Genomic DNA, 8,655 nt, shown 5'->3' with positions numbered 1-8,655 from the left:
GGTGGAAAATGAAGGGAGCAAAGGACAAGCAGCTTTGAAATCTGCTCATATTGGCATGGCTGAATTATATTAACATATCACCTGGCTGACAGCATGAAAAATATAAGATAATTCACAGAGGATTTTCCCACCTGTCCATTTCTAAGTACATACAAGAATATTAATTATACTACCCTTTTTCTATCTCCCCGATGATAGACATAAAACCAAGTGTAGCTGGTGGGATGCATCCTTCATCTGAGTAAGAGACTTGCAGTGGCTGGGGCTCACCACAAAGTCACAGAATGGGTTGTGCTGGAAGGGACCTTAGAGATGATTTAGTTCCAATCTCCCTGTGTACTATATAACTCCATAGAAGCTTCTGGGCTCAGACTGAATGGCTGCTGAGGCTTGGATTTATGTGAGTTTTTTTATAGGCATCTACAGAGTTGGAGATTAAAAGTGAACCTGAAGTTTTCTGTAATTACCAGATATTTTCTTATCCTTCCTGCACACCTGTTCTCCAGCTGATCAGAACTTCTACATCCTCTCAAACTGAAGGGCTTTGTTGACCCTTGTGGTAAAAACTCCCCAGCGCCTCAGGAACAGCACTGTTAACTCCACCCAACACCCCAGAGAGTGTCCCTGACAGTGCTCAGGTCACAGAGCAGCAGGGAAAACCAGTGCAGAGAGCAGGAATGAGTTTGACATGCACATGGACATTTGAGTTGTTAAGGACACACACTGCAGTGCTCTGTAGCACTTGTGTTTCCTGAGGACTTGGGGCATTGTGCCAAGTACCCAACACCCCTGTAGATATGAGAGCAGCTTGTGTTTCAGAATGCTTTCCTCCACCTACAGATCTCTTTAACAGCCAAATGGGAAATGGGTGTCTCTGGGCATCTTTCCAGAAGCCTCTGAACTGGTGCCTTCATGCAGCAAAACTCAATGGGTACATTCACATACTTTTCACCTTGGTATCTGCACTACATGAGATATTTGCCTCACCTTTGCTGCTCCTTTGGATGCCCACTGGCCTTCTGTCTATTTACCAAAGCAGGATGTACTTGAGTAGGAACGAAACTGAGTTAAAGTCTGACACAGCATTAGTATCTGGCAGGTACCACCATTATTTGCCTCAGGCTTTTTAACAATCATTAATGTTAGCAAACGCATTAAGCTCTATAGGTAGATGTCCCTTCTGAAGTTTGGCCACTGAGCTGAAATTTAACCTTTCTTCACATTTCCAAAAGCCAGTTGGGCTGTGATTGAAACAATGGAGTAAAATCACCCGACCTGGATCTATTCATGTTTCTATTTAAAGGAGATAAGGAGTTGATTTTACATAAGATCTCATCAGTGCTCCTGAGTCAGCATGATTGTTCTGGACTTCCTGGCATTCTGACAAACTGAGCAAGTAAGGTTATTCAGGAGCTTATAGCTGGTATGGATAGAAAGGGAAAGGAGACAATATGCTGCCACCTTTTGGTTACAGAAATGAGAACAGATCTGAGCAGATCTCTCAGTTGGAAATTAAGACATCTATGCTTATCTTCTCTAATAAAACAGTCTGAAAGCCCACATGCTGCAAGATGCATCCCTTCATGTTCTAAATTGTTGCTATAAGCTTAGCTCACTTATTTCACATTTTTTTCAGTCTTACTTGAACTAATTAATAATTATCAAGCAATAATTAATAATTTATCTGATTTATAACATAAAGGCTTGAGTTCTCTCACCTAAAACTAACCCTTTGCATCACTAAACTGATTTGAGGAACACAGCTGCAAGAAATAGAAGGTAAAAGATCTCATGAATTAGTAGCTTGTAAAAGTAAGTGACTGCATGTCATGACTTCTGACACTTTCATTACTAGGTTTGTCATCAGTACTTATGTACAAATTATGTACAGTACAAATGCAGCCTTAACTGTCTGAATGAGATTTTTGGTACTGGCTGACTGCTGAGGACCTGAAGGGTATTTTGTTTGTCTTTTTATTAAAAGATTGGTTCAGCTGTTATGAGAATAAAAGATTGAAGAATGGCCATCTTTAATAAAAGGAATGCAAGGCTGCTCTGTTAAAATGTTTGTGCACCTCCTAGTTTGATGCAGAGCCTCAAACTTTAACAGGGAAACTCTCTGTATCAGGGATGCACTTCTCACTGCTCCTGTGAGTCATTGCACAAGTTTGGGCCAAGTGACGGGCCTGTGAAAGCCTCAGTTTAAAAATGCTCTGTAAAAACTAATGGGAGCTTGTGAGTTCAAGCCCATGAATGTTCTGTTACTTTCAGCTCCCGTGAGCCAGAGGCTCTTTACATTTACTGCACGTATAGATTCACCGAGCATGCCGCAGCCTCATGCACAAAAATCCATCAAACACTTGACTTCTTCCTCAGTGCTGGCACTGACTTCTCAATCTCTTCCCCTGACATAAGGGTAATGTAAAGGGAGATCCTGTCTGCCTGTACTGCAGAAGGAACAGGAATTCTCTAACCACTACCAAAGCTGTGTTGGCAGGCCTGCAATGCCCACCTGGAGCAGCCACAGCTGCTCAAGCAGAGCAGAGTTGTGCAGCAGACCCAAACCTGGCCCTGCTGTCACCTCAGGCCGTTGTTACACGTCACACAGGGGTGCTCAAGCGAGATGTCCCTGTCGCAGGAAAGGCCTGCAGACCTGTAATGCACTAACAGTGCCACCTTACCCTGTCTGCTGTACACCCCCCACTGTTCTGCTGCACCTTGACGAGCTCCAGGCTCGTCTTGAGGAGTTCTAGGCTCTCCTGCCATTTGGAAAAGTATCCAGAGGACTACAGACATGAGAAAAGCACCAGGAATTATCTTGTTTATGCACTCATCACTCACTGACAGTCCCAGCTAAAACACTCAACAGCTTCCAGACCCTGTTATATAGAGATCAAGAAGCTGAAGGAGACCTGTAAGAAGGCTGTTGGTAGAAATTTTAAGGCAAAAAAATCCCTTACCTATGTGTTATAACTTCTTCAAGCGGTTTAACTCTATTACCATCAGGAAAAGAACGAGAGAAACCAATTTCATCTTGCTCTTTTTAAGAAGGGAAGTGATACAAAGAATACAGTGCTTAATCTCTCAGGGTGAGGGGCATCCTGTTATCTTTCACAGGTCAGGATCACATTAACCTTCAAATTAACCATTAATTAACTGAGTGGTGGGAAACAGCAAGACACAAGCTTTTAGAGCTAAATGAGGCCTCCTTTTCCTACCAGCAAATTCCCCTAAGCCTCTTAGCAACCAGAATTCCTCCTCACCATCTCAACACTTGTCTTTCACACATCTTATGAGATATTTTTCACCCATCTTTCAAATAAAGGGTTTTTTATACATTTAACCTACATGCTCAACGCCAGCATGAACACACACTGAAGCCACATCAGGGTAGAGAGGCAGAGGAATACCAGGACCACTGGACCTGCTAGAAATATTTCAAGAAATTATCTGTTTTTCTGTTGGTTTGGGTTTTTATTTTCCACCACTTTTCCATCATTTTTAGGGAAGCATGTCTAGCTTGTTGGCACAGAGCTGTATATAGCAACTCAGTGAACAGAATGGACCATGGTATGGAGATGAGTCAGGACTGTGTGATGAATCAGATCTTGTCCAGAAAATCCTGGACTCATTTGTTGCAGACAGTGAACACAATGACTGCAGGAGGAAAAAAGTGGTTCCAGGCTAAGGCATTTGTATACAGCTCAGAAGGACTGGATTCTATTTTTGTCCTCACAGACTACTAAATTAGCCACTTTAAAACCCATTTTTCATGGCTGGCCATGAACTGGGTACAGGGTTTTACTGAAAGCCTAAATTCTAATCTTGTGCTTTTATGGATAAAAATGTTGATGCAATGTAATGTAATTAGCTGTAATGCTATTTTCTCCTAAATTTATGAGGATGTTATGAAAATACCCTGAATTCTGTTTGTGAAGCTCTCAGCTCCTATCCTATTGTATATCACTGACAAATGCATAACAAAACTGGTAACTGCCTTCACAGCAGAATTTGAACAGTAACTAGTAAGGCATGGAGTCTCCTATCAAGCACCAAAAAGAGAACAAAATATTGAAGAGTGGCTCATTAAGTGACTACTGTCCTCTCTGGCTACTAATGAGCTGCCGTCATTAATGACTGCTTTGCAATCAAATACAACAGAATGCAAATCAAAGTTTTAAAAACTTTGATTTCCACAAATCCTGGAATTTTTAACTGCAGAATGATTGACTTTGCATCCTTAAAAGCTTTTATATTATTTTTGTCACTGTATGACACTCTCAGTGCCAGTGAGTCTGCTGTATCTGATGATTAGATTGCTCCCTGTTTAGTGTCTCCCTACCATGCCTGACCTCTAATGATGGCCTCCTAGATAGGATTTTAAGCTACTTTAAGAAATAATATGAAAAATTGATATCATTACTTTTTCCAAAGCATTTACTGATTTTTTTTAAAAAATTACTAAGGATTTAATTTTTTCTCATTTTCTCTTTTCACTTTGGCTCTCCTCACTCCCCTCCTCCATAGTTTGAAAAGCTAAGTCCATGATGCTGCCTTTGAAAAGGGTGCTGAGAGCTGTAGATCAAAAACTCTTCTGTGTGTCAATTCAATCCATTCCAGAACATTTTCCTGCAAGCTGCTTCACATCACCCAACACTAAAAAATGGATTAACAGACTAAGCTGGATTTAAACATCCTCCTCATTAACGCAACAATAAATTGGGAAGAGTGCAACATTATTTTTGTCTCCAGCTTTCTCCTCCTTTGTTTACCCAGTTTATCTTTCCCTTTCAGAACAGTTAAATTCCAGGGAGTGACGAGGCACTGGGACAGGTTTTCCAGGGAATCTGGGGATGTCCTGTCCCTGGCAGTGTTCAAGGCCAGGCTGGATGGGGCTGTGAGCACCCTGGTCTAGTGGAAGGCTGCCCACAACAGGAGGTTAGAACAAGATGATCTGGAACGTCCCTTCCAACCCAAACCATTCTATCATTCTGTGATTCTACAAGGGGAAAAATATCCACTAAAAACCACCAATGAGATGCTGTAGAATTGAAGACCTGCCTCATCTAGTTTTCTTACCTGGCCCTAAGCATTTAATTTTGTCTATCCTAGTCTTTTACTGCCTCTTTGTTAAAAAGGGTAACACATGTACAAATCTCATAAAATGATAAAAATCTTTTTTAGCAGGGATTGAGTCAATACAATCCACTTGCAAGCAGAACCACACCAACAGATACCAATAGTACATGTAAACCAAATTTATGCCAGTTGAAGTTCCCTGTAAATGTGTTCATCAGGATATCACCTCAGTTACTAGAATACAACTAAAGTCTTGCTGAAAACATTATAATAACTTCTTTTAAAAACAAAGAAAATTCTCAGAACTTCATACTAATCTGAGTTAATTTACTGGTTCTGTAATGGATATGCAATATCAGTTTGTTCCGAGAGCAGAAATGTCTCAATAATTCATGAACAATCACATACAAATATTCTAAGTCTGCCTGCAAAAGCTGCAACTTCGTAATTTATTATTATAGTTCTGGAGGAAATCCAGCCATGCTGAGAAAATCTGTGCTGGAAAAGAGAGTTTGAAAGGAGGTAATATGTTTTACTAGATTAAATCAGACCAAATACAAAGACTGTAGGCCTGAAATACTGTTTATTTTTCAAATTATATCAGATAAAATATGATTATGTTTTACTGCAAGCCTAACCTTTCTGACAGATTACAGAAGTATTACTTTAAAAGTAAAGCATTTGCAAGAAACACTTGTACAATGAAACCAATAAAGCTCAAGATAATTTACAAGTGAGAAAAGATTAGAAGATTTATAATAATTTACATTGTTCTCTACATAGCTCTAAAGTTGTGGAGTCAGCTAGTAATCTTTCCCTGCTTATTTGGATTTTTCTCATAGCAACGAAAAGAGCAAAAATAAAACACTTTTAAGTGTTATTTCAAAACCAAAAATAGGTAGAGAGAATTCACTGGCATAAAAAACCTTGAAAGGCTTTCAGTTCATTTTATCTTTAAGGGATTATAGTTCAAGTTCATAGCATCCTTTAAACTATGAAAGATGTTTTGATTTCAGCCAGATTCCTCAAATATATTCACCTTGTCATGGTATTTAGATGTGTCTGCATGTTTTCCCCTACTGTAATCTGCGTTTTTCAAATTAGACTCCACTTCTCATAGCAGAATCTGAACTAACACAAGAGATCTTAACTGTCAGGCAATGACTGGTATTTATGGTTTATTCAGACAAGCTGGAAAGATTGGTGGATTTTTTTATAATTTTTTGATTAATGATTTGAATCAAATTTTGTGTGTGTGTGCACGTGTGTGAGAAGAGAGAGAGAAAGGGGGAGAATCCTTTGACTTTATGCTTGGAACTCAAGCAAATACTGCCTTAAGGAATCTTTATTTTAATTATAAGAGTAAAATATACATCAGCAGTAACTGTGTCAAGCTCACTGGGTCAGAAGCTACCACTAAAAGCAGGAAATTTTGTCTGTGACAGTTATCAGCTTCTAAATTTGAGTACTCCTATCTTGTGTTGCTACCACTGTTGACAAGGATTCAGAGCAGGCAGAGATGGGCTGGGAAATCCAAGTTCTCCACTGACTCATAGAGTTTCAGGCCCAGATACCTACATCTCCCAATTCACACCTGGAACATCCAGCTGTACCCCACATGGAGTACCTCAAACAGTGGAAAAGGGCATGTAACATGGAACAAGGGAAAATGTAATATGATGCTGTCTGGTTAGATACTGTAACTCCTACACAGATATTTTAATGCATCCTTTCTGTGCCCCCTGGGCTTTTTAACTCTCTACAAGTGTTCAGGGTGGGATCTATGACAAAAACAAAACAAAACAAAAAAAACCAGAAACAAACAAACAAACAAAAACCCCTCAAAAAGCCAACAAGAAAACAAAACCTGTTATCCTCTACCTTAATTTATATAGTGGCACCAAAAAATGGTCTTTTTTGAGAAAGCAAGGGCTGGGTGGCCAGTCTGCCTGATGGTTTGTTTGGCCAGGCTCAAGGAAGAGCTGACATGCAGCTAGTGGAGAACACAGTGTGTCAGAGGATGACACAGAATGCACCGTGAGCAAATTTATGAATGCCAAATTAAGGAGTGCTGGCATGAGGACTGGCATGAGGACTTAATCCAGAGAGATCTTGATAAATGTGAGGACTAGGCCAACAGACACCTGAGGCTTGATGGAAAACCCCAGGCATGAGGACAGGTGGGAAACTGGCTGAGCATCAGCCCCAGAGAAGGACCAAGGAATCATAACAATGTCAGGCTGAGCACAAGCCCTTTTAGGCCAAGAGTGCATTCTCACTGTAAATAATGCAAACTGCACCCTGGACTCCATTGAGTGGTGTGGCAAGGAAAGTATTACCCCACAGTCATTATAACAGAGAAATGAGGAACAAAAAATTGTTACAGAGACCGAAAAGTTCTACTTTCATTCAAAGTTCATCCGCTTTGCAAAGAAAGAAGAGAGGAAGTTGTTCATAAAAATGGGTGTAATCTAGCTGGGAAACTAGAAAGTAGCAATCCTTGCTAGAGCAGTGAGTTTCTGGAATACTCTTCTGCCTTCAGCAGCAGAATAAAACAGTCAAGCCAGTTGCAACATGGAGTTTAATAGCTTATAAAAGGACTGATGTAATAATGTGGCACATGACAGCAAGTGGTCATGTAGGACATCTCATCCAGTCCTACATTCCTGAATTCTATGTGCATAAAGAGTGATGAAAAATTAAATAGGATAAAGAATAATTTCTGAAACATAATAAAGAGGGAGAGAAAAAAGAAAAGAAATGTAAGGGTGTTGGCAAACAAAGTCCCAGGGGATAATGAAGGGAGAAGCATTCTTCCTTGAAAACTTTGTGACTTCCCTGTGGAAGATCTCAACATTGTCTCAACGTGCCCTGATGTCACAACCTTTAATACCTCTCATTTCACAGTGTAATTTCATTGTGACAGCTGCTGAAAGCATTATGCCTCCAGCAAAATAACAATAGGATGTTTTATACACTGTATGCCATGAGAAACCAAGTAACACATGATCCAATGCAAGGCCTTTCTACCATTTGGCCATAGCAACATAACACAGACAATTTGAAGCACAGTGCATTAGCAAACATAAGACTTTAAAACAAATTTATTTGTGTGCAACACAAATGTGTTTTAGGTCCTAGAGTGTTTTCAAAAATTCTAATGGTCTTTAATTTCACACATTGTTAGGTCTGATTAATGGTATTTGGATTGCTCATAGTAATGGTGTTCTTATTTATTAGAAGTAATTGAGAAGATAATTGAGCTCTGCACCATAGTTTCATGTTTTAAATAACAATTTTAATTCTTCCTTTTGTTATATTAGCATATTAAAAATCTTACTAAAATCAAGAGTAAATGAAAGACAATGGAAGAGGTGGCAAAGGCAACCAAAAAGATCTGCTTCCAAACAGATGGGTGTTACCTCAAGAACGGGACCTCTTAGGTAGGCGTGCTGCTCTACAGAGACCTCAACAAAATTGTTTCATCACTGCTGAACTTCAGTGTTCAGGCCTCACCAGCCACAGATCAGAGCCCAGAGTGGGCTCAAATTAAACTGCTTTAGAGCAAGACAGAAG

Source organism: Cyanistes caeruleus, chromosome 5 (genome assembly GCF_971803275.1).
Source record: "Cyanistes caeruleus chromosome 5, bCyaCae1.hap1.1, whole genome shotgun sequence".
In the NCBI taxonomy this organism is placed as follows: domain Eukaryota; kingdom Metazoa; phylum Chordata; class Aves; order Passeriformes; family Paridae; genus Cyanistes; species Cyanistes caeruleus.
The sequence above is the reverse complement of the archived record's forward strand: the minus strand, read 5'-3'. Positions refer to the sequence as shown.